We start from the raw sequence: 21,856 nt of genomic DNA on the forward strand, positions 1-21,856 counted from the left end.
TCCCGCATAACGCGATGGTTGTTAGTGAGAGAGAGAGTCGTTAAAACATGCAAATACTATGCTAAGAAAACCTTAACGTTAATGAATGATTATACTCAATATTGTTCACGCAGTACCGCACTCCTTATTGATCATACGCAACCCTTATCACGTTGTTAGCACCTTGGGTCACGGAACAGTTGAATATTCTGTAGAGGATGCGAGTACGTGCGGCGATTATGACTGAAAGATACTTGAAAGATTATACGGCGATAAAAAAAAACACAATCAAAAACAGTTATTATTCTTAAAGGCACCAATCTCAACAGATACATCGGCAGGTTATCTCAGAACGGCTCGGAGTAAGGGCCTGCGACGGTGCTCCTTTTCCGAAGATTGTTATCTTATACCAAGTTTACTAATTGGGGACCAGATCACCTGATAAGGATCCGGTGGGCCACCACTCCCCACGTGAGCGTGGCTCGGCGGAAGGAGGTGCCAAGAATCAGTTCGTATTGATGGATCTGTTGGGAATTTATGCGATTAAGAGTACAGCCCACTAAATATTAAAGATAAAAATTAAGAATACTCTTATAAACGACGGAGGGCTATCCTTCGGTCTCGTTGTGATGCTTTCCAGCCACGGATGGCTTATGGGTTCGAGTGTTTTTGAGTGGTAAGAGTTGTCTTGAATAGTCAGTGTTCGGAGTCGATTCTTTATGTCAAACAGACGCCTGGTGGTCGTGTGGTGAGGGGGCGGTGCGCGTCATACGTATCAGGCGCTCCCCTGTCACCGTGGTGAATTGGCTCGGATGGCTGTTGATACGCTGTCGCAGTTCGGAACCCGGTCGGTAGGTGGCGCCCACAACTCGCTCGTAGCGTGCAGCGCTGGATCGTCGCCAAGTCGCGACGCTCACCACCGGCGGCAGCGGAGATCTCCGGCGGCAGCAGAGATTGACGAGCTGAAGATGAGTCGAGCCGACCCGCTGGTCGCAGCTCGCTCCTGAGTCGACCCTCCCGGTCGAGCTCGCTCCTGGGTCGACCCGCTGGTCGCCCTCGCTCCTGAGTCGACTCTCTGGTCGCACTCCTGAGTGGACCCGCTCTGGTCGCACTCGTTCCTGAGTCGACCCTCCCGGTCGAGCTTCTGAGTGGACCCTCCCGTCGCACTCGTTCCTGAGTCGACCCTCCCGGTCGAGCTTCTGAGTGGACCCTCCCGTCGCACTGGTTTCCAATGCTCAGGATCCTTTACTTTATGCCGAAAATTCCCCCTGGATCCCGCCCACAAGGCGGGGCTTCTTCCGATTTTTGCTGTGTCAGGATCTGTCCGTAGGCAGGTGTGTCCATGTGTCTGTCCGTATGTCCGTGTGTCCTTGTGTGCATTACTGACGGTATATTCGTTGTCACACTCCCTCCATAAAACCCACGAGCAAACAATCAGATGTTACAAATTGCCTCGAAGTCGTCTCTCTGTCTGGGTGCAATATTATCTCTTGTCTGGCCTTCTTCATGACCCAAAACACAGACGTTACAAATCGTCTCATAGGCGTCTTTGTTCGTGTTGCACAACCTGGAGGGAGGGGCAACACTCTCTCCGACCCGGCGCACAAAGAAATGGTTAAAAAGTTTTAAGTTAACATTTGTCCCTTACTATTTCACAGTTATGATTCTGTATGTAACCTAAGGTCTGTCGTTTCCCATCGTGGTTCCCGACCCAAGTGTAGGTGTTTCCCCGAGCGTACACACACTCCTATCCCGCGCTGCGGGGATACAAAGACGGCCGGGATCTCCCTTTCTCTCCGACCCTGGGTTTAACATCGTTTTTTTTTTATTATGTATTATATTCGACCTGGTTGTGATTCATCCCGTTATCCTGGCTTTTCCATAAGTTTTACTTTTGTCTTTCATGCATATACTTATTACTATAAATTTATTTCCGATATCTTAGGTTAAGGGGTAAGTTTCTTGATCCTAGGAATTCGTATTCCTTGGTGCCTGGATGGTTATATAAGCGGAATATAGTTTATGGTGAATAGAGTTAACATTGATGTTATGTGCGATACTATGTATTGTGATGTCTTTAACTTAACTTGTTTGTCAGGGCTTTACTGACACGAAGTTGCATTCCATAGTCCGCAGTCTTTGCCCCACCCTATCTCTGCTCGCCGTTGTTGTTGCCTGCCGTTAATTCAAGGCCTCATTAATTTCCGTCCCTCCTGAGTAGGTGAGGGCGGTTGAACCTTGGAGTCAGTTCTGGTTTTTGTCTGCCTGCTTCTTCTTGTGTCCCCTGACCCCGGGAGTTATTATTCTACTTTATGGCCTGTCGAAGCCCCACTCGCTGTTGCTGGGCTGGTGTTGTTCCCGGCTTTTTGCTTACGTTTGCAGTTCGCCGTGCTCTTAATTTCCTTCCCTCGTCAACCTTATATCGACTATTCGCTCCTGTCTGGGTGCGATTCAATTTTGACTTAGGAAGGTTCTGATTGTCATATGCTTCGGGTCGAGTTGTATAGAAAGTATTGAAGTATGGAAATAGCATTTCATATTGACTTAATGATGGTGATGGTTCAGTAGGCGTAACTTGTGACCTGGTTTAATTGGAGTGGGTGTGAATATCAATAACTTTAGCCTACTCTGTTGTTGAATTTCGAATTTTGACGTTACTTTAAAACCATGCAGGATGGTTGGGCTTTTTGCCTTAACTATGTCTGGCTGACACTCCCACTGTCTCTGCCGCCTGCACGGGTGACATGTGCCCGTTCATCAGGCCTTATCTTTCCTTGAAGCAAGGTTGCAAATTCTGCCATCCTAGCCCTCCTCCAGTTCATTACTTAACAACACCTGGTGTTTTGCAGTTTGCTGCGCTTTTGGTGTGTTTCATTCATTAAAAAAACAAGTAAAAAGATAATATATAAAAATCATCAAATATTATTAATCTCAATTATGGAAGAAGGGTTAGGATACAACATACCGCCCTTTTAAAAATGACCAGTGGTCAAATGGCCACGGGTTATTTTTAAAAAAAATGTATACCCTTCTTCCATCATGAACCATCGATTGTCCTCAAGTTTTGCTGCTATTCCTTACAACGCGCGCGTACGTGTCACAACTTAACATGGTTATTTGAATTGAGCAAAGAAAATTAAACAAGCGTTAACCATCGATATTGCGTTACATCGGTTCTGATACATCATGACTCCGACGAATATTCATTTTTGTTTTTGTTAAATCCTGGGAAACGCTAGGTAGCGGTTTCGAACGCATTTATGCGTTACCTTCCTCATGTTGCCTCGTTCACCACTTATCACTTCGATAATTCGATCACGGTTTTCGGGTTCGTTTTTGTAGTTTCCTCTCTGACTCTCTGTGTCGTGGGAGTGTGTGGTGAAAAATTGTGCTGCACATAACCAGAATTCGCGCACACGACCCACTTTGACACTTGGTTCGAGGCATTCGCTCTCTCTGCGATTACATGCACATTTGCCGAGTCAGTGTGTCGATTTAATTCTGTCCCTCGTAATGTTGCCCTCTTTGTTTTTACTAGTGTGTTGGATTTCAACACCATTCCCGGTACGTCATGGACATTCGTCTCCATTTTAGCACTCCGATCCACATAATTTTTGGTTTCCCTTGGATATTTTCCATTCAAAGGCTCATGCCTGCGCTCCTCAGGGCGTGTCCCTGCTGTCTGTTTTTGTACTGTCCGATCACGCTTCAATGCAACCCTGTCCTTGTATTCGATCCGCGCGTCATTTACGGGAGCACTGTCCACGTTTTTGCCCGCCCTGTCACTTGCAGCCTGCCTGTATTTCACATTGAGCGCCGGGTTTAACACCTCGGCGGGTGTGGCGCGTATGGGCTGCCCGCTCTCAATCACTGTGGATGGTTCATCACGTATTTGGACCGTATTCTGTGTATTCCTCTATTCCCTCCTGGTATAGCCGGTGGAGGAATTGGTCGGAATTGGATCGATTGTGTTTGACCTCCCATCCTGCGATTCTCGTGAATGTTCGCATCCATACCTCCGCGGTATGTGTAACACCTTCCCGCTAGGTGGTTATCTTCCCATCTCTGTGCGTAATTTGAACCTTGCGTGTGTCGTGGGATGGGGTGTTGATATGGTTCTGCTCTGAACCTCTCCCTCCTACGATTCTCCTGCACCCTTGGCCCAGTGTTTTTCCCATTTGGGTGCCAAATTTTTCCTGGATTGTTACTTCGCCATCCCTGTGGGTAATCTTGACCTTGCGCATGTCGGGGCATGGGGTGTTGGTATGGTTCTATTCTGAACCTCCCCCTCCTGCGATTCTCCTGAATGTTCGGCTTTGTGCCGCTCTCATTCTCGTGCCAACCTCTCTCTGGTTTATTTTGCCATGTGTGCGTGCGTTTCTGCTGCTCTCTGCATGGTGGGACTGCTCGGTGATTTTTATTCCTCTCTGAGAGGCTGGGTTCCTCATCCCTCTCCCTGTGTTCTGGATCCGAATTATGATTCTTAGCTCTGTATAACCATGCCATGTACGCCTTGCTCTCTATGCGGCGTAAGGATGCGGTTTCTGGATTCAAAACCATTCTCACCCTTTCTGTAATCTCTGGGCTCAAGGATTCAAAAAACATAATTTTGAACATTTTATCCCCTTCGTGGTATTGATTCACATCGCCTGCGTAATACGCTCTTTTAAATTGGACGAGGTAGTCACGTGGATCTTGGTCATGCCCTGGGTCATCGATTTTACAGCATAAAACCCCTCAGTGAGTGTCGAATATTCTCCAAACTTCCGAATCACTGCCAGGCTCAATTGTTTAAAATCATTTCTAACCTTGTGTGGTAGTGACTTTACCCATGGAATAGATTCTTTATGTAAGGTCCGTTTCAACAAACTCGCTTTTTCATCCCGTCTCCTCAGCCCTCTAATCATTGCCTCCTCTTCCACTGTCGCGATATGTGTGTGGATATCCATAGTCTTATTGTGGGGGTCAAAATCGGGAATTCTGACTAGAGCCTTGTCCATCAACTTAAGGGTTTTACTGGTGAACAGGTATTCCGAAAGTTGATTGCTGACAGCGTCGTCATCAAACAAGTTATCATCAGGCAATCTGTCACTTTGGTCTGTGCTGTGTCTCTTGTGTTTAAGTGGTGTGCATTTTCTGTGTGCGCGCCCAGGGCCGTGTCGCTCGTGTTGCCATTTCCCTTCAGTTTTTGCCTCTGCCCTTAGTGTACCATGTCCTGGCGATTTTACTTTAACTTTTGTGCGATCAATCCCTGGACTCTGTCCACGTACCCAAGAGAGTGATTTGATGTTACTTCCATATTTATTCTGTGGCTCAACGTCTGTGAGTTTCGCTGGTGTCGCGAGCTTTGATTTCTCCTCCCTCTCGAGGGTGTGAGGACATTTCTCGTCGTTTATTAGAGACGATTTCTCTCCCGTTTCCTTTCCAAATTTTCCTTCATTCCACAATCCCTGTCTGTATGCCTGTGTGAGAAGGTATGAGTCCTGTCCTGCCTTCTCTGCAGTTTTTGCATCGTGTTTGCCTTCGTTACTTTTTATCCAGTCAATTAGTTTCCCCCAAGGTGTGTTCGTGTTATCGATACAGCTCCCTTCCCATATGTCTCTCTGACTGTACTGCTTTGTAACAGATTGGTCGGTACGTTTAAATACGAGCTCCCCGTATCCCATAACCCATTCAAATATTATTCTTAATCCTAGCATCTTAAGTATGGCAAGAGTTACCTTAATATTTCTTTTCAGAGTGCATATAAACAATTGTATCACAGGATGCGTCAGTTCAACTCGAGCAAATAATCTCAGCCCAGCTGTCTTTGTTATACTCTGCTACTCTGGTATTTCCCTTCAGAGCGCGTTTGTTTGTATACCCCCGTTTACAATCACAAGGCAACGTTAGTTCACAACACTTTGATTAACACATCAGTGATTCGTTCCTGAATTCATGCATAAACTGTCTGCGAGAGATCCCGGAAGACGAGCCCCCATTATGTTGTATATGTTGGGTATGAAAATTTGTTATGTTGTATGCGTGCGTGGGTGAAATTATTATGTTGTATATGTGGGTTATGAATATTCAGTGGAAATAATAATAATTAAATGAAATTTGGCCAAATGTGTAATTATCCGGAAATATGTTAATTTATGTAATTACGCACATTTTAATTATGCCAATTCGAGAGGTAATCGTATTAATTATGCGAGTGGGTGTAATTATGATAACGCAAGTCGTTATGATAACCAGACCCCGGTTCACCCCGTTATCGCTTTAACATTTACTGAGTATGTATTAGTGTGTTTATTAAGGTCACCAAGTTCAAATCTCAACGCAGAAGCAGATCTTATGCATAGATTTCAGGAAAGAATCACACAACCACTTCTGTATTGATCAATTTATTACTAATTCAACCTTAACTATGATATAGTATGCGAACTCTCAATCCCTGAACGTCAATACGGCATCAATACAGTATCATCAACGATTGTCTGATTTCACTTTGACAACGGCACATGGATCCCGCATAACGCGATGGTTGTTAGTGAGAGAGAGAGTCGTTAAAACATGCAAATACTATGCTAAGAAAACCTTAACGTTAATGAATGATTATACTCAATATTGTTCACGCAGTACCGCACTCCTTATTGATCATACGCAACCCTTATCACGTTGTTAGCACCTTGGGTCACGGAACAGTTGAATATTCTGTAGAGGATGCGAGTACGTGCGGCGATTATGACTGAAAGATACTTGAAAGATTATACGGCGATAAAAAAAAACACAATCAAAAACAGTTATTATTCTTAAAGGCACCAATCTCAACAGATACATCGGCAGGTTATCTCAGAACGGCTCGGAGTAAGGGCCTGCGACGGTGCTCCTTTTCCGAAGATTGTTATCTTATACCAAGTTTACTAATTGGGGACCAGATCACCTGATAAGGATCCGGTGGGCCACCACTCCCCACGTGAGCGTGGCTCGGCGGAAGGAGGTGCCAAGAATCAGTTCGTATTGATGGATCTGTTGGGAATTTATGCGATTAAGAGTACAGCCCACTAAATATTAAAGATAAAAATTAAGAATACTCTTATAAACGACGGAGGGCTATCCTTCGGTCTCGTTGTGATGCTTTCCAGCCACGGATGGCTTATGGGTTCGAGTGTTTTTGAGTGGTAAGAGTTGTCTTGAATAGTCAGTGTTCGGAGTCGATTCTTTATGTCAAACAGACGCCTGGTGGTCGTGTGGTGAGGGGGCGGTGCGCGTCATACGTATCAGGCGCTCCCCTGTCACCGTGGTGAATTGGCTCGGATGGCTGTTGATACGCTGTCGCAGTTCGGAACCCGGTCGGTAGGTGGCGCCCACAACTCGCTCGTAGCGTGCAGCGCTGGATCGTCGCCAAGTCGCGACGCTCACCACCGGCGGCAGCGGAGATCTCCGGCGGCAGCAGAGATTGACGAGCTGAAGATGAGTCGAGCCGACCCGCTGGTCGCAGCTCGCTCCTGAGTCGACCCTCCCGGTCGAGCTCGCTCCTGGGTCGACCCGCTGGTCGCCCTCGCTCCTGAGTCGACTCTCTGGTCGCACTCCTGAGTGGACCCGCTCTGGTCGCACTCGTTCCTGAGTCGACCCTCCCGGTCGAGCTTCTGAGTGGACCCTCCCGTCGCACTCGTTCCTGAGTCGACCCTCCCGGTCGAGCTTCTGAGTGGACCCTCCCGTCGCACTGGTTTCCAATGCTCAGGATCCTTTACTTTATGCCGAAAATTCCCCCTGGATCCCGCCCACAAGGCGGGGCTTCTTCCGATTTTTGCTGTGTCAGGATCTGTCCGTAGGCAGGTGTGTCCATGTGTCTGTCCGTATGTCCGTGTGTCCTTGTGTGCATTACTGACGGTATATTCGTTGTCACACTCCCTCCATAAAACCCACGAGCAAACAATCAGATGTTACAAATTGCCTCGAAGTCGTCTCTCTGTCTGGGTGCAATATTATCTCTTGTCTGGCCTTCTTCATGAACCCAAAACACAGACGTTACAAATCGTCTCATAGGCGTCTTTGTTCGTGTTGCACAACCTGGAGGGAGGGGCAACACTCTCTCCGACCCGGCGCACAAAGAAATGGTTAAAAGTTTTAAGTTAACATTTGTCCCTTACTATTTCACAGTTATGATTCTGTATGTAACCTAAGGTCTGTCGTTTCCCATCGTGGTTCCCGACCCAAGTGTAGGTGTTTCCCCGAGCGTACACACACTCCTATCCCGCGCTGCGGGGATACAAAGACGGCCGGGATCTCCCTTTCTCTCCGACCCTGGGTTTAACATCGTTTTTTTTTTATTATGTATTATATTCGACCTGGTTGTGATTCATCCCGTTATCCTGGCTTTTCCATAAGTTTTACTTTTGTCTTTCATGCATATACTTATTACTATAAATTTATTTCCGATATCTTAGGTTAAGGGGTAAGTTTCTTGATCCTAGGAATTCGTATTCCTTGGTGCCTGGATGGTTATATAAGCGGAATATAGTTTATGGTGAATAGAGTTAACATTGATGTTATGTGCGATACTATGTATTGTGATGTCTTTAACTTAACTTGTTTGTCAGGGCTTTACTGACACGAAGTTGCATTCCATGGTCCGCAGTCTTTGCCCCACCCTATCTCTGCTCGCCGTTGTTGTTGCCTGCCGTTAATTCAAGGCCTCATTAATTTCCGTCCCTCCTGAGTAGGTGAGGGCGGTTGAACCTTGGAGTCAGTTCTGGTTTTTGTCTGCCTGCTTCTTCTTGTGTCCCCTGACCCCGGGAGTTATTATTCTACTTTATGGCCTGTCGAAGCCCCACTCGCTGTTGCTGGGCTGGTGTTGTTCCCGGCTTTTTGCTTACGTTTGCAGTTCGCCGTGCTCTTAATTTCCTTCCCTCGTCAACCTTATATCGACTATTCGCTCCTGTCTGGGTGCGATTCAATTTTGACTTAGGAAGGTTCTGATTGTCATATGCTTCGGGTCGAGTTGTATAGAAAGTATTGAAGTATGGAAATAGCATTTCATATTGACTTAATGATGGTGATGGTTCAGTAGGCGTAACTTGTGACCTGGTTTAATTGGAGTGGGTGTGAATATCAATAACTTTAGCCTACTCTGTTGTTAAATTCCGACTTTAACGTTACTTTAATAGCAATACAGAATAATTGAGCTTTTTGTCTTAACTAGGCGAATGCGAACTTCTGGTGACCCCGCAGCCTTGTTGTTCAGCTGGGTCTGCCTCCTTGAGAGATATACACCACTCTTATTCTCGTCTCACTGTGGTCATCCAACCTTCTGCTCTGGGAGTGTTATTCTTACTTTCAGGTCAAAGGCCCCCTCACGTTCAGACGTGCAGGGTTGTTTACATCAGCTCCCCCCCTGTGCACGTGTTCTAACTAGCTCGGAATCCCTGAACACACAATCAGTGATGATTCCTGGCTTTCTGTGGTTGTGATTTAGACAAAGGCGCCTCTGTTTCTTCCATTGCCTTTGAGTCGACACTGCCCTATTATTTGCCCATGTGCTGAGGTCATAGAATTCGTTTTGACTTCAGTAATATTAACATTCAGTATTGGATTAGCAAATGGGCAATGGTTCATTTATGTAGCTCGCAGCCTGGTCTCCAATTTGAGCGAGCGCGAGGATCGATAATTTAGCCTACTCTGTTGTTGAATTTCGAATTTTGACGTTACTTTAAAACCATGCAGGATGGTTGGGCTTTTTGCCTTAACTATGTCTGGCTGACACTCCCACTGTCTCTGCCGCCTGCAGGGTGACATGTGCCCGTTCATCAGGCCTTATCTTTCCTTGAAGCAAGGTTGCAAATTCTGCCATCCTAGCCCTCCTCCAGTTCATTACTTAACAACACCTGGTGTTTTGCAGTTTGCTGCGCTTTTGGTGTGTTTCATTCATTAAAAAAACAAGTAAAAAGATAATATATAAAAATCATCAAATATTATTAATCTCAATTATGGAAGAAGGGTTAGGATACAACATAAGATACTAAGACCGAAGGAACTCATAAAATATAATTCAAGAATAAATGTAACACAGGACCACATAAATGTATTGCAAACATCTCCTCAGCCACCTTTGTCTTCCAGCGGGGTCTGGCAAGCAAGGAGGGAGCAAAAAGGTCACAGGGGGGAATCGGTGCCTGACATTCCAAAGATATCTGTTTTTTTATTCTGTTTGTTTTCTCTCACAAGAGACGCGGAGAGAGGAGAGGGTGCTCACGTTTTGAGTTAAACACGGCCGTCTTTGTCTCCCCGCAGCACAAACAGATGGCCCATGAATGCTTGGAGGGTTAGGAAAGGTCGCGAGGAGGGGTCGCGGGGGTGTCTGCTTTTTCTCGCTCTGTTTGTGTTTTGTCGCCCGCTCGCAAGGAATGCACAGAGAGGAGAGATGGGACGACGAGACATCGTTAAAGTGACAGTCTGAGAGCAGTCTGTCCGAGTCGCGCTCAGCGTTGCGACGGGGCTCGCAAGAGAGCAGGGGCAGATCCTGCCTCGAGGAGAGATGGAACGAGGAGGGGTCGTTCGAGTCGCAGAAGTCTGAGTTCAACCTGGGTCGGGGCTGGGTTTCAGCCGTGCTCCGGCTGGCGGAGCGTCGTGAGGAAACGAAACACCGATGCCGATAGCCGGTGTCGCTTCTCGCAGAACGAAGTTAAGTGCGAGTGAAGCTGGCAGCTGCACGAACAAGGGAAGCACGGAGCAGAGAGAGTGACGAGTGACGACAAGCAATCAACCTGTAAAAGGGCGGAGATCGCCAAGCGTCGACCAAGCGTGCAAAGCAGAGAGAGCGCAAGAACAGCACGACTCGGACGTCACCGGGCGTCACCGAGCGTCGTGCCAACTCGTCATCCAGCAGTGGAGAGAGAGAGAGCGCAAGAGCAGCACGACTCGGACGTCACCGGGCGTCACCGAGCGTCGTGCCAACTCGTCATCCAGCAGTGGAGAGAGAGAGAGCGCAAGAGCAGCACGACTCGGACGTCACCGGGCGTCACCGAACGTCGTGCCAACTCGTCATCCAGCAGTGGAGAGAGAGAGAGCGCAAGAGCAGCACGACTCGGACGTCACCGGGCGTCACCGAGCGTCGTGCCAACTCGTCATCCAGCAGTGGAGAGAGAGAGAGAGCGCAAGAGCAGCACGACTCGGACGTCACCGGGCGTCACCGAGCGTCGTGCCAACTCGTCATCCAGCAGTGGAGAGAGAGAGAGTGCACAAGCAGAGACACGCAAGAGAGAGGGAGCAGCGGGGGCTCGCGGCGGCCACGCCCAACCCAGAGAAAACTTCTGGCCGCTGTTTGTATCCTCCTACACCACACAAGCTAACGACACAATTAATATTACGAGGGGACAACGCACACACAGCACGCACACGAATAAGACTTAAAAAAAAATTGTCTTTGCGTTTCAAAAAGGCTTGCCATTTCGAGGTGGTGCGTTCAATATCAACGGATCGTGCAAAGCAGTTGCTGCCGTCGAGTTACATGAATAAGAAATGTTTTAGTCATTCATTTTCGTTAACTGCATGATCTCGCCAATGAAGAAGTATTTTTAGTCATTCATTTTCGTTAATTGCATAATCTTGCCCATGAATTTATTGACGTATACCTGCTTTCGCATAAGAGAGTGTCATGTGCTTGTTTAGAATTAAAATTGCTTAACACCAACTGTTCGAGTGCTTCTTTCCAAGTCCATGCAAAACTATCTTATTCTTGATAACTGTATCCTGTGATGAGATCTGAAACTGGAGACCTAAAATAACATAAACACACTAAGATAATCGGTAAACGTTTAATCGATGATAATCGTGTTATCCTGATCGATATAACTCTGGATAAACGAAACTAAGCCTAATTATCACAACTGCACACATTAACATAATCGCAAGCGTCCGCATAAATTACTACGATTATCTCCGCGATTATCATAATTTATGCATATAATTACACACATTATCATAATTTATGCACGTTAATACACACATTAACATAATTAATGCGATTTGCGCATTTTTCGGAAAATTATTAATTTTTATTATTTTCATCAAAATTTCATAACACAACAAATACAACAGTGTAGAATGGTTGACGGAGCCTATTATTATGTTGGGGTGTGGTGCGGCTGAAATCGCTGCCAGGTATGCTCCAAATATGGGAAGTTAAATATTTTTTGCATGATTAATAACATCTTTCCAATGATTACTAAGTTTGTACCCATCATCACGGTTGAAATTATGTCTGTATTTGCATATTTGGATGGCCTCGTGTACAAACCTTTGATGGTAGCCAGGAGGCTTGCAGAGCACCTTAGTCTCGGAAAAGACAATTTAATGAGAGCCCACAGCGTTGTAGCAATGATCGGCAATGGCGGAAGAATCAGTTTTGCCGTGTTTCAGATCTGACTTGTGCTCGCGGACACGATCAGAGATATGACGTTTCGTTTATCCAATGTAGCAATCACCACAACTGCAACTCAGTTTGTAGACTCCAGGGTATTGTAAGTCAGGAATGACATCTTTCACAGATGGAATTAGGTCACGGATTTTATGTACTGTACTGAATCGGACTTGAATCTTATGTTTGTTTAGAAATTTAGAGATCTTTTTGGTCACGCCTTATATGTATGGTAACGTGATAGTTTTGATTGGAGTTTCTTGTGGCTGTTTCTGTATGGTGGGAGAAACAGCTTGGCGGATGGTGCGGTCAGAGTATCCGTTCATCCTGAGGGCCCGATGTACATGTCTTAATTCACTGGCCAGGTGGTGTTGGTCAGAAATGCCATGAGCTCTGTGGTATAGCGTTTTGATGAGAGAATTCTTTTGAGATGGGTGGTGGTGGGAATCGGGTTTCAAGTAGGAATCTGTGTGGGTGGCTTTCCTGTCGACAGAATGTCCCAAGGATTCGTCAGGTCTTCTCTCAAACAGAATATCTAAGAATGGTAGTTTACCATCTTTCTCCACTTCCATGGTGAATCTGATGGATGGGTGTCTGGAATTGATGTGGTCCAAGAAGTGGTTCAATGCTGGGAGGCCATGTGGCCAAATGACGAAAGTGTCATCCACATACCTCTTCCACAGGGAAGGACGCAGGGTGGATGTCTGGATGGCGTCTGATTCAAACTTTTCCATGAACATGTTGGCTATCACTGGTGACAAGGGGGAGCCCATAGGGGTACCCTCATTCTGTTTGTAGAAGGTCCCATACCAAGTAAAATATGTGTTGGTGAGGCAATGCCTAACCAGCGCAGGTACATCCGAATTCAATCCATGTTGGACCAAGTCCTCAATTATTGTTAGGGTGTCAGGTACTGGGACCTTGGTAAACAGAGATACTACATCAAAACTGACGAGGATATCATCAGGAGATAGTACCATGTCCTTGACCATAGAGACTAATTGGGTTGAATTGAGTACTGCCGAAGAGGTCTTGCCTGTGAAGGGAAGCAGAGTATCTGATAGAAACCGGGCCAGTTTGTACATAGGAGAGTTGATCGTCGACACGATGGGTCGTAGCGGGGTGCCTTCTTTATGGATCTTGGGAAGACCATAGAGTCATTGCTACAATGCTGTGGGCTCTCATGAAATTGTCTTTTCTGAGACTAAGCTGCTCTGCAAGCCTCCTGGCTACCATCAAAAGTTTGTACACGAGGCCATCCAAATATACAAACACAGACATAATTTCAACCGTGATGATGGGTACAAACTTAGTAATCATTGGAAAGATGTTAATAATCATGCAAAAAATATTTAACTTCCCATATTTGGAGCATACCTGGCAGCGATTTCAGCTGCACCACCCCTACATAATAATAGGCTCAGTCAACCATTCTACACAACAAAGACTCATTTCTTGGCAGCGAGTTAAGCCGCACCACCTCTACATAATAATAGGCTGTCAACCATTCTACACAACAAAGACTCTATTCCTGACAGCAAGTTAAGCCGCATCACCGTACATAATAATAGGCTCAGTCAACCATTCTACACAACAAAGACTCATTTCCTGACAGCGATGTAAGCCGCACCACCTCTACATAATAATAGGCTCAGTCAATCATTCTACACAACAAAGACTCATTTCCTGGCAGCGATTTCAGCCGCATCATCTCTACATAACAAAAAGGCTCAGTCCCTTTTACACGCACCTTTACATCATCCGCACCTAGTTTACACAACAAAGGCCCATTCCTAACAGCGTGCTTCAGCCGCAACGAACCTCACAAAAATAATATTCAGGGCCTACCAAGTGAGAGAGGAATTTCTCTCACTTGATACAGCTATCGTGCTGTGACGGTTCCACGTGAAGACGGAAGCTTGTGTTGCCTCCGAAACGTCGTGATTTTTATTTTTATTTTACTTTTATTAATTTAAATTTTTTACCTACGTGACTTTACCGAAAAAAACCTAAGATAATGAATCCTTGCAGTCACGAAAGCTTCAAATCTAGAATCTATGTGGTGAGTCTACGGGTCTCTGTGGTGAGTCTATGTGTTTGTGTGATGAGCCCATAGACCTCTGCGAGTCTTACTCTGCGAGTCCGTGGGTGTGTTTGAGTCTGTGGTTCTGTGTGATGAGTCTATGCGCCTTTGTGTAAGTCTATGGGTCTCTGTGTGGTGATTATATGGGTCTCTGTGTGGCGAGTCTGTGGGTCTCTATGTGAGTATGGGTACGATTGAGTCTATGGGTATCTGTCTGGTGAGTCTATGTGTCTGTTTGGTGAGTCTATAGGGCTCTGTGCGAGTCTGTGGATCTGTTTGAGTCTGTGGTTCTCTGTCTGATGAGTATATGGGTTTTTATGGTGAGTCTATGGTTCTCTGTGCAAGTCTGAGGGTCTGTGCGTGGTGAGTGTATAGGTCTATGTGTGATGACTCTATGGGTCTCTATGTGATGGATATATGTGGTGCACATATCCTGGCACAAGTGCCGTGGTGTCGTCACCACCACTTAGTGGAGAATGCTCCTCCCCCTGCTCCTGCTTGTTGTTGTGCTCGGGAAGGAGAGACAAAACTAGACTAAAATCTCAACGATTTTCATTTTACCAAGTAAGGTCCACTGAGCTGAACATCTCATTTTATTACACGCTTTTATTTAACTGACTCTGTTGTTGTCGTATCCTCAAATCTTGTAACTCAATTTTAACCCACTTCCCAATGTGGTATCGACTGCAAACTTGGTATACTTATGTCATACTGATGACAAAACTAGATTATATAAAAAAAGTATTTTTAAACATTCATTTTTATATGTTATGATTCGGCTTGGGTCTAATTGTCCACGCTCAACTGACGTTGGCTGTAAATCACCACGGTCCCTTACGTTATGGCAAGCCTCGGGGCAACTTCCTGGAGTCGTGGAGTTCTGCCATTACTCGTACGGTACATTTCATTAAAGCGAGTTTAAAAAAAAAGTACTTTTAAATATTACTTATTCAGAAGCGACTTGGCACCAATGATAGCTCAACGAAGTGGTTCATCATCACGTGTAAATTACAGCAGCCAAATACTTTAAACGAATATTCATATTCTTGGTTCTTTCGGAAAAGTCAAGTAAATAGAAAACCAAAACATAAAAATATATATTAATAAAATAAATATAATATATTGCTTTTATTATTTTCAATATATATTATTTTGTATTTTTATTAAAAAATATATTTAAAACAAATATTTTTTTTTCTATTTACGTGACTTTACCAAAAGAACCAAGAATATTAATTCCTGCAGTCAAGTCAAAACTTTAAACGAATGTTTCTAAATGTGGAGGGAAGAGGACCCGGAGGACCCGGAGAAAAATCCACGCGACCACGGGGAGAGACAGAGACACGCAAACTCCAAATATACAGCAGGCATCAAGGTCGGGATCGAACCCAAACTCCTGTATACCAGGCGAGGAAGTTAGGGGGGAAAGCAGAGACAGCGAGAGGGGGGAGAATTAGTCAAACTCACACTCAATATTACTCACTAACCATGATACACTTACCATGATACCATCATACTCACACATTCACCATCATACTCACACACAAGCCCACACACATCAACAGTCGCCATTCACCATTATGTGGTGGTGACGTCACCACAATAACTCAGATGCCATGGTTTGACGGCTGTGCCAGGCTAAGTGCAGGAGGAGGTCATGGGCCAGACTCAGGTACCATGGGTTGACTGCAAGAGGAGGGCTAGACCCTGGTGCTATGGGTTAACTCGTGTGCCACCACCTGCACAACCACCACAATAACAACCACACAATTATAATCACAACAATAACCACGACCAACAACTGTAACCACAACTATAATGTAACCACAACTATAATTCCCACCAGCCACGCGGCCGTCTGGGAGTGCCTCTCAGCAGCAGCAGGGCCGAGCTCTGCTTGAAGCTGCGCCGTGAACTCAGCAGAACATGACGGCTGTGGGCCAGGCGCCTCCTCTGTCTCCTCCCACCGCCGCCGCCACTGCTGATGTGGACACACCGCGCGAGGTTCTCACCTTCAGGCTGAGTCAACGTAGAGGAGGCCCAGCGAGCCGCCGCTTCAGAAGCTTTCGCGAGCCACTGACAGTGGCCGTGAGCGGGAATTCAAATCAGCCGCTCGCCACCCACAATCCACAGCGCGCGCCGCCTCCACTCGGCCAAGGCCTAAGCGGAAGTAGCAGCGGGGGGAGGGGGGTGGGACATGGGGGGTGAGGGGGCGGGTCGCGAGGGGGAGGGGCATGGGCGGGGGTTGCCAGGAAGGGGGGAAAGGGGGGTGGGGTCGCGACGGCGGGACGGGGGGCATGGGGGGCAAAAGGGGGGTCACGATGGTGGGGAGGGCGGGGGCATGGGGGGAGTCGCGAGTGGGGGGCATGGGGGGGTCACGAGGGGGGCAGGAGCGGGCATGGGGTGGGTCACGAGGCTGGGCATGGTGTTAGTCACCAGGGGGGGGCAAGGGGGTCGAGAGGGGGAGGGTAGGGGGGCATGGGGTTTGAGGGGGGCAAGGGGGGGCACAGGGGGCATGAGGGGGCTGCGAGGGGGAGGGCGGGGGGCAAAGGGGGGTCACGAAGGGGAGGGGCAGGGGGGGCATGGGGGGGGTCGCGAGGGGGCGCGCGGGGGTCATGGGGGGGTCGCGAGGGGGGGCATGGTGGGAGTCATGAGGGGGGGGGGCTGGGGGGGCATGGGGAGGGAGTCGTGAGGGAGGGGCATGGGGAGGCATGGTTGGAATTGTGAGGGGGCAGGGGGGGTCGCGTGGGGGAGGGTAGGGGGGCATTGCGGGTTGAGGGGGAGCATGGGGGGGCAAGGGGGGTCGCGAGGGGGTGGCGGGGCGGCATGGGGGTCACGAGGGAGGGCGCAGGAGGGGCATGAGGGGGACCGCGAGGGGGAGGGTGGGGGGGCATGGGGGGTCAGGAAGGGAAGGGGCAGGGGGGGCATGAGGGGGGTCGTGAGGAGGGGCATGGGGGGGTTGCGAGGGGGCGCGCGGGGGTCATGGGGGGGTCGCGAGGGGGGGCATGGTGGGAGTCACGAGGGGGGGCTGGGGGGGCATGGGGAGGGAGTCGTGAGGGAGGGGCATGGGGGGTTGTGAGGGGGAGGGGCATGGGGGCAAGGGGGGTCACGAGGGGGGGGTACGGGGGCATGGGGGATTATGGGGGAGCAATGGGGGGCAAGGGTGGTCGCGAGGGGGGGGCGGGGGGTCACGATGGTGGGGGGAGCGGGGGGGGGGGGCAGGGGCGGTATGAGGGGGCTGGAAATAACAGCTGACATGGAAACATCACAGTCAGTTAATACTTTACCTGGTTAATAACGGCCTCCAAATGATTTCTCAGTTTGTACCCATCCTCTCGGTTGAAGTGTGTCTGTGTTTATATATCTGGATGGCTTCATAAACAAATCTCTGAAGGTAGCCGGTAGGTTTGCAGAGTACCTCCGTCTTGGAAAAATCAATTTCGTGCCCTCGTCGAGGAGGCAGCTCTCCTATCTTACAGTTACATGCTAATTTTTCACATTAACATTACTAGCCCCGACCACTTCTTTATGACCCTTGGGCTACACCCATTGCAAACCTTTTACAACAGTCTGCCTCAGCAGCAGACCATGCTTTCCCACCTGATGACGGACGCTTGTGTTGCGCCCGAAACATCGTGATTTATTATATTTTATACCTACGTGACTTCACCGAAAGATCTAAAGAGTATGATGATGGTTACGATAATCGAGATGGTGACAAGATGTTAAATACCTCGCCTAGTATACAAGAGGCTGTGGGTTCGATCCAGACCCTGATGGCTGTATATTGGAGTTTGCATGTCTCTCTCGCCGTGGTCGCATGGATTTTACTGCAGGTCCTCCGGTTTTTCCCTCCACATTTAAAAACATGCATTTAAAGTATTTGTCTGGTATAAATTTACACTCAATAAGCTACTTCATTGGGCTATAATTTGTGGCCAGGTCACTTCTAAATAAGAGTTATGTAGCTCAGTTGGCCTTACCTGGTCGAATAAAATTTTTACATTTTAGTTAAATCGGCTCCCTTAAATAGTAATATTTTTTTAATGTCTGAAAAAACAATGATTTACATAAATAATGCCAGTGTCATCTTCTTGGTTCTTTCGGTAAAGTCACGAAAAAGGGAAGTAATAAAATAATAAAAATAAAACATAATAAAATAATTCTCACGACGTTTCGGCCACAACGCAAGCAGCCGTTCTCAGGTGAAGACCAGGTCTGTCGGGGAGACAGCGTCTGAATGAAACACCACCACGCTTGGAGCGTATATTTAAGCTGGGTTGGAAGGGTGCCTTGACAAAAGAATTTGCATATCACGAGGAATTTAGCATTTTTATGGGAAATGCAGGTATGTGATTAGTACTACTTGTGAAATTCGTAGTAGGTGGGCGGGGGGTTTCAAAGTCATATTATGCCCGTGCATTATGCAGGATTAGCAGCATCAAAGGGAGGGGATAGGGGTAGCATTAATAAAGGGAAGGAATGTTAATAGTATGTAGCTGCAGTAACTAAACAACCACGTAAAAAACTAAAGTATAAACTACATAGTATCATCAGTATACTAAATATACTCTCCAATAAGCTGAGCTACTAACAGTAAGTAATAAATGACAATTCTACGTCGCAAAAAATATAATATGCTTCCAACTAAACTGCTCACATCAGCAGTGAATGTTTTCTGAACTGGTCCTGAACCCTCGCTTCAACAACTCTAGCCAGCGTGAAGTATGGTCAAGCAGCGCCCATAACTGACACAGCATAGAAGGGCCCTTCTTCAACCAGCAGTGGATTAACAAGGGGCTGTAAATAATTGTATACCACACTCATGAAACACGGGATATCAAACAATAACATCGTTTTTAATAGTTTTTCGAGTTCCTTTGTTGTTGTGTGGTATGCACGTGACGGTAAACTGGAGTACCTGAAGAAACTCCTACAGATGAAGGAGATAACACTAAAAGTTCCACAGCAACAAACTGCACTGCCTAGGCTGTAAGGTGTCCATCGCATGGTTGATTTAATGGGTGGTTGAATTATTGGGTGGTTGAGTGATGGGTGGGTGAGTTGTTGAGTGAGTGGGGTGAGTGAATGAGATGATGAGTGAGTGGTTGAGTGATTGCGTGGGTAGTAGGTGAGTGGGTGAGTTAGGGATTGGGTGAGTTAGGGATTGGGTGAGTGGGTGATTGGGTGGGTTGTTGAGTGAGTGTATGGGTTGAGTGAGTGGGGTGACTGAATGAGACAGTGAGTGAGTGGTTGAGTGATTGTATGGGTAGTGGGTGGTGAGCGGGTGGGTGAGTTGGTCGGTTGTTGAGTGAGGTGAGTGAATGGGTAGGTGATTGAGTGTATGGGTGGGTGGGTGGGTGAGTGGGTCAGTTAGTGGTTTGGTAAAGTGAGTTAGTGCGTTAGTGAGTAAGTGGGTGGGTAGGCGAGTGTGTGAGTGGGCTAGTGGCTACATGATTGAGCGGGTGGCTGGCTGAATGCAGGAGAAGATGGGTGGGTGAGGTAGTGGGTGAGTAAGTGGGTGGGTGAGTGAGTTAGTGATCAGGTGTGTAGTTTGGTGAGTGAGTGGGTGGGTTGGTGAATAGGTGGGTAAGTGAGTGAGTGGTTTAGTGAATGAGTGGTTGGGTGGGTGGGTTGTTGAGTGAGTCGGGTCGGTGGGTGGGCAGGTGAGTGAGTCGGTCAGGGAGTGGGTGGGTTCGACATGGAGGAAGTGGCTGGGTGAGTTAGTGGGTGGGTTTACACATGCGTCGGTTGGTATTTGGGTAAGTGATGTGAGTGAGTAGGTGAATGAGTAAGTGAACGTTACAAAGCTGTCCCTAAAGAGCTGCATGTGGCTCCAGAGCCGCAGGTTGCCCTGGTCTCGGGAGAAGAGACGGGTTGTAGGGGAGGAGCGGAAGCAGGTAAGTGAGGATGACTGCTTGATGATCACTCACCTTTGGGTGCCACTCCAATGCCCGGCTCGGCCCTCGTCCTCCACCCGTGTCCCACCCATCTCAACCTCCACCACCTGATCCTTCCCACAAGACTTCCCTGCCACATGCTATTCCCAACCTTCAAGTTGCTTACCCTATTCTCCACTCTACGCACGTTTCCCATCCATCACAGCATCACTACCCATTCACAGTTACCGCGTGTAATTGAGATGATGGAACGTTATAAATCGCTAAGCTTTAAAGCGACAGTAATTGAAGCTGTTAACAATTAATGCAAGGACTCTGCCTCCCTAATTATTTTCTCTGACGATGGCCCCACCCATAACGGAAAATCACGAACAACTCAAGCAGCAGAAATAACATGTTCCATGCAATTATTTCTAGATTTGAAGCTTTCGTGACTGCAAGGATTCATACTCTTTGGTTTTTTCGGTAAAGTCACGTAGGTAACGATTCCATCTGAAGATGGAAGCTTGTGTTCCCTCTGAAATGTCGTGATTTAATTTAGTTGTTTTCATTTTTTTTACCTACGTGACTTTACCGAAAAAAACAAAGGGTATGAATCCATGCAATTATGTTCCATGCAATTAGAATTGATTATCTTTACTATAGGCGAGCGGTGGTGGAGCGGTTCTCGTACTGCGCTACTGAACGTGCCGAGCTAAGCAGGCAGTTGCGGCTGCAAATAACCCCGGGTAGCCTTTAAAAGATTGTTGGTGCAAGTCTTGTTACCTTTTTAAGGCCCACACAGCGGACGGGGAGTCGTGTGGCAAACACCAGGCCCGGCTGCCTTTGTCTCCCCAGTGCTGGTATTTCCACACCATACCGGGTACTCATTTAAGGCTGCGACGACCTGAGCGCAGTGCCATTGCTGTTCCAGTAATTTACCTTCGTTCGGTTTGTCGCGCCTTCTCCCTGCACTTTTGCCCCCTCGCCGCTCGATTGCTTGGGAGATTTTTTTTACCGAATCGGACAGCATTGTTTTTTCTGTCAGTGCGAGGGGCTGTGTTGATGTAAAATACATTCATTTGAGGCCTTCTACTTTTCATTACAAAGATTCGACTGAAATGAACCCAGCAGGACGCGCGCATCTCATTCTGGAATACGAGGAATTGAAATATATCAACTGGAGTCGAGCCAGGTGAGAAGACTTATGTGGGTTTATGAACCGGTCTGTGCAGACTATTGCTTGCTATCCCCTCTTAAAGCCTTGGGGGATTTCCTCTGAGTACGTCAGAAACATGCGTTTATAGTATACTAGCGGAAGTAAAACCTTAATATATACACAGATACTAAGGTATTGTCAAAGCCCAGTAGGCCGTTTGTACATTTCTCCACCAACAAATATATAAGAGGCTTGCACAAGTCCAAAAAGTTGTAGAAAGTGTGGGGTAAATAGTTGATGTAAAAGGTTTCTGAAAATTGTGGATCCCCCCCCCCCCCTCAAAAAATATCTTTACC

At 47.2% G+C, this 21,856-nt stretch overlaps 1 long non-coding RNA gene across 1 annotated transcript in view; it reads right to left on the minus strand.

Moving 5' to 3' along the window:
* LOC133356927 (uncharacterized) overlaps positions 1 to 21,856 on the minus strand; it is a 61,736-nt gene that overhangs the window by 25,557 nt on the left and 14,323 nt on the right. The window contains exon 2 of the long non-coding RNA XR_009756914.1: positions 16,475 to 16,622. This is a non-coding gene — a long non-coding RNA (uncharacterized LOC133356927). The remainder of the gene's footprint in view (positions 1 to 16,474; positions 16,623 to 21,856) is intronic.

The sequence above is a fragment of the Lethenteron reissneri genome, chromosome 56 (genome assembly GCF_015708825.2).
Source record: "Lethenteron reissneri isolate LAM-NWPU_2019-01 chromosome 56, ASM1570882v1, whole genome shotgun sequence".
Classification (NCBI taxonomy): Eukaryota; Metazoa; Chordata; class Hyperoartia; order Petromyzontiformes; family Petromyzontidae; genus Lethenteron; species Lethenteron reissneri.